Source organism: Eschrichtius robustus, chromosome 1 (assembly GCF_028021215.1).
Source record: "Eschrichtius robustus isolate mEscRob2 chromosome 1, mEscRob2.pri, whole genome shotgun sequence".
In the NCBI taxonomy this organism is placed as follows: Eukaryota; Metazoa; Chordata; class Mammalia; order Artiodactyla; family Eschrichtiidae; genus Eschrichtius; species Eschrichtius robustus.
Window position 1 is genome coordinate 162,266,020 of NC_090824.1, and position 5,289 is coordinate 162,271,308.

Below are 5,289 nucleotides of genomic sequence, written 5' to 3' on the forward strand. Positions count from 1 at the left end.
TGAGAAGTAGTGAGCCTTTGAGCTCAGGGGGTCAGACCACACTGATACAAACCCCAGCCCTGCTGCTTGCTCCTGGTGTGCCAAGTGCTTTTCTAGGATGTGTCATCAACATTGGCAGGTCTGCAAACTGAGGCACAGAGAAGTCGACTGGCTTGCTAAGGTCCCACAGCTGGTTAAGTGGCAGAGCCAGGATCACACCCGTCAGGGTGGCCCAGCAGCTGTGCTCGTCCCCACAGCGCCGAGGGGGCCACCTCTCAGCTTTGAGGGGCTTTTTGAGGTGTTTGTGCATGAGAAAAACAAGAGGTGCACAAGAGGTGCTCAGTAAGCCGTAGAATCGTTATTATGGCCGTTTCTGCTCTGTACTCCTATAAGAGGCAGCTCACCGGCTTTCACTCAGGACATGACACATGGTGGCCAAAGGGTCAGTTGTCTAGTCCTGCTGGGCAAGTGTCAGGACGGGTGTCCCAGGAAGCATGGGGATCCTCAGGAAATGCCTTTGCTGCCCAAGACCCCCAGAGATGAGGTCTCCTTGGGCGAGGGCACTTCACGGGCCACCACCATCTGGGAAGGGACAGCCCGGCTCACTATACCCAGAATCATTGCTCTGTCCCAGGTCTTCACACCCCACCATGGCTATGTCACCTCCCCTCAAGGAAGTCCTGAGTGGCACAACCCCTTCTGTCACTCTGAAAGTGCAAGACCAGGAATATGAGCCCTGGGCTGTCCTACTGTGTCAGGTAGGATTGTTTCTGCTGCAAGTAACTGACAGCCTGATGGACAGGACAGGGGCTTAAACAAATGCAGGCTTACTCATCTCACACAGTAAGAGGGTGGTGATCCCTGGGTTGGCCCGGTGGCTCAGTGACATCAGTGTTCATCATCTCTGGTCACCCTGGCACTTGAACCTTAGGCTCTCCTAATGCTGTCCCCTCAACAGTGCTTCACACTAGCCCATCTGGAGAAAGGATCAGTGAACACTAATCCCACCCAGTAGCTGCCAGAGACACTGGGCCACGTTGGCATCGACAAAGGCCCGGGAAGGGGGCCTGGCTGATACAGAGGGACTGTGTAGTTCCCAGAATGCCCCTCTCCCTGGCCTGGCCTGGGGAGAAAGGAAGGGAGGTGAGTTGTTCCTTTCTCTTCCCACCCCTACCCCACCCCGCATTCCAGGACACTTCCCAGAGCTGGGTCAGGCCAGCCCAGCCTGTTCCCATCCTCCCTGGGCGTGATGAATGCCAGGGCCGCTTATAGAGTCACAATCGCCAAATTAGATTGCCAAAGCATCCGAGGCCTGGCCTGGAAACACCTCCCCAGCTGAAAGGAGGCATGTCTGGACCGAGCAGACGTCTTTATTCAGCTGTAATTGACGTTTCACAGACGTCTGTAACTCCGTCTGGAGAGACACAAAGCTCCCCCATGCTCAGCCCAGGCAGCCTTTTTATGTCGCCCCCTTTCATCTGGCAGTCAAAAGTGTATGAGCCCCCTGGGCCATCCTAACCTGGTCCTGGGGGCCAGGACAAAGGCAAGCGCTGCACACAGAGGCCGCCTGGTGGGCCTTTACCTCCCGGAGTGCGTTATGCTAATCCAGCGCCAGCCCGGACCCCTCCTGCATATCGATGGGCGGCTGCCAGCCTGGCTAGGACAGCCAGTGGGGATCCAGAGAGTCCCCACTCACCCAGAGGAGGGGTGGCCCTGGCCAGTCAGGTCCGAGAGAGTGGGCCTGCTTGGACCCAGACTCAGGCAGCTGAGGCAAAGGGGGTAGGGAGGTTGGTGCTCAGCAGGGGTTCTTAGCCTGGCATCCCTGCCCCCCAGGGGGAGGGGCATGTGAACCTCTCAAATGGTAGGCAAATCTATGCACAGGTCCTTTTCTCTAGGCAGAGGGTCCATAGCTTTCATCAGATGCTCCAAAAGGTGAGTCTTACTGCTGGGCTCATCCAATCTCCCATTTTACAGATGGAAAAGCTGAGGCCCAGAGCTAGCATGCTTTGCCCAATGTCACACGATAAGTTGGTGGTAGCACTTGGGCCCCTACTCTTGCCCAGAGAACTCTCTGCTGTCACAGGCAACACATTCCTGAGCTTACAGAGGCAGGCAGGTAACTGAGGAGGTATCCAGGTTCAAGGAGAAGGGGCCAGCAGGACAGAGGAGTGTGCAATGGTCTGCCAGGGACACTGCTGCTCAGCCATAGCCCAGTGTTGCCAGGTCCTCAAGAGGAAACTTAGATTTTGGGACTTCCCTGGTGGCACAGTGGTTAAGAATCCACCTGCCAATGCAGGGGACGAGGGTTCGAGCCCTGGTCCAGGAAGATCCCACATGCTGCGGAGCAACTAAGCCCGTGCGCCACAACTACTGAGCCTGCACTCTAGAGCCTGCGAGTCACAACTACTGAAGCCCGCACGCACTAGGGTCCACTCGCCGCAACTACTGAGCCCACATGCTGCAACTACTGAAGCCCGCGCGCCTAGAGCCCGTGCTCCGCAACAAGAGAAGCCACTGCAATGAGAAGCCCGCACACCGCAATGAAGAGTAGCCCCCACTAGCCGCAACTAGAGAAAGCCCACGCACAGCAGCAAAGGCCCAACACAGCCAAAAAAAAAAAAAAAAAAGAAAAGAAACTTAGATTAAAAAAAAAAAAGTGCTACCAAATGTAAAATAGATAGCTAGTGGGAAGCAGCCGCATAGCACAGGGAGATCAGCTTGGTGCTTTGTGACCACCTAGAGGGGTAGGATAGGGAGGGTGGGAGGGAGACACAAGAGGGAGGAGATATGAGGATGTATGTATATGTATACCTGATTCACTTTGTTATACAGCAGAAACTAACATACCATTGTAAAGCAATTATACTCCAATAAAGATGTTAAAAAAATGTGAAATTTGCCAATTTAAAAATGTGGATTCATATTTTAGAGACACTAGGGGGCAGGGTGGTGATGGGATACGTGGCCCTCAGGCTGCTGAGTTTGAGACCTTTGCTTCTGACCTCACTGAGATCCCCCATCCTCAGTTCCCAAGACTGCAGGCAAGGGAGGCTTGAATGTGGCCACCAGTGCAGATTCTCCGAATGCACAGGTCCCCCCGGCCCAGAAGTCAAAAGCAGTCTGTAATGCGGGCTGGTGTCCAGAAACCCACTCTACTTGTCCTCGGAGCCCTGGTGCACGTCTGCAGCCCTCTGACTGGGGGGGCTTCTGCTTTCAGTTGTCAGCCCCAGCTGAGGTGTCCCATCTCCAATGACTGCAATTCCTTGCCTTTCCTGAGCCCCGCTGTTTTCCCCACTGGAGGCAGAAGTGACAGGTTAATGGCAGTCTGTGCTGGTCTCTGCAGGGTGCCCTGACCTTCCCTTTGGGCTTGTCATGATCCCACAACACAGATCATCCTCCAGAGGGGGCAATGGGGAGGGGGAGGAGATCGAGAGGGAGAGAGACAGAGAGAGAGAGACAGCCACAGAGAGAGAAGAGCAGGGAGGTGAGGCAGCAGAGAGGGAAAGAGAGAGAGGAGAAGAGAAAGAAAGAGAGGGAGAATCAGGCGGATACACAGAGAGAAACAGCAAGGAAATCAGAGAGAGACACAAGAGAGACAGGGGATGGTGGTGGAGACAGAAGGAGAGAGATGGGGAGAGACACAGGGGACAAGCCTGACACAGGTGGAGAGTCAGAGAGAAACCTACAGACAGACATGGAAAGAGACCGCAGAAGAGAGGAGGAGAGAAGGGCAGAAGAAGAGAGAAGGTGGGGGACACACACCCCCAGGTGCCCCCAGGTCCCCTTCCCTAGGCTTCCCTGTCAGGACTGTCTCTGCAGTTCCCAGAGGCTCTGAGGGGCAAGAATCAGAGCCCTCCGAGACGATTCCCTCTTTGCTCTGAACCCTGGGGCCGTGCGCACCTGCATTTGAAGCTCAGGGGAAGCCGGCACTACCTCTACGCTGGTCAGTGACAGGCTCCAGTCCAGGGCCGACATGTTCCGAGGGCTCTGAAAGGCAGAAGGGCAGCTCTCACTGGACTCCAGGGCGGTGCTGCAGATGGGGAGCCCCACCCACCTGTCAAAGGATGAGACCAAAAATTTCAAATTCTTAAAAAAAATCCTTTTAAAAATGTTATTAAGCTTTTAAGATGATAAAGAAAAAACCCTTGCCGTGACAACATAGGAAGAGATCAAGTGAAGAGTAACAATTCTCCTCCCCTGCAACATCCCCAAGAACATTCTAGGGGACAGGATTCAAATCTGGAGCCCTCTAAGCCAGATTCACAAGTGGTTCCCTTAGCCTTCCCTCCCCTTGGCCCATGGGACTGGGGCTACTGGGGTTGGCATTCGTGCCAGCTCTGCCTGCAGGACCCCTTGGTGGCATCTCTTAGGAACATACAGAAGGGCCAGGTCTTTAGTGAAGCAGCTTTTCACAAGTACCCATGTATGTAAATGCACAAGCATGTGCAAGTACACACGTGCATGCGTGAGCACACACGTGCAGGCACACGCACAACCCATCTTCCAGGTGTGGCTCCTGGTGTGTCCGAGGGGTCAGCTAGGTGACCTTTCATTACAATCCTTGGTAATAGTCAACCAGAAAGGTTAGAACACATATCGGGTACTGGTGTGCTGCTCATAACTGTGGTCTTTGGGACACTTGACCTCTGTGCCTTGGTGCTCAGTGACTCAAGTGGGGAAATTTCAGGCACAAGAGAAAGACAAACAGTGCTGGGCCAACAGGGGAGAGGTTTGAGGGGAAAGATGAGCAGATGGGCCAGACCCATCCCTTTGTGTCTTTAATGACTGATTTCTTCTATCAAGCATTTACAGTGATGTTTATCTCATGTGCATTTAATTATGTGTATAGACACTCAAAATATTTTTAATTAAAAATACTGAATACATTTGAAAATGTACTCTTTCTTGTATCCTACATATTAGTACATCCATTTATACATGTATATTACTGTTCAGAGTTTTATATACAAAACCACGTATACTGATTTGCTGGGCAAATTTTAAAGGTCCACTAGGGGTAATATGTTTTTTCAAATATTTTATTTATTTATTTATTTATGGCTGCTTCAGGTCTTAGTTGCAGCATGTGGGCTTCTCTCTAGCTGTGGTGTGTGGGCTCAGTGGTTGCAGTGCACGGGCTCTCTAGTTGTGGTGCACGGGCTTAGTTGCAGAGCGTGGGCTTAGTTGTCCCAGCTTAGTTGCCCTGTCCCAGCTTAGTTGCCCCGAAGCATGCAGGATCTTAGTTCCTTGACCAGTGATAGGACCCGTGTCCCCTGCATTGGAAGGTGAACTCTTTTTTTTTGGCTGCGT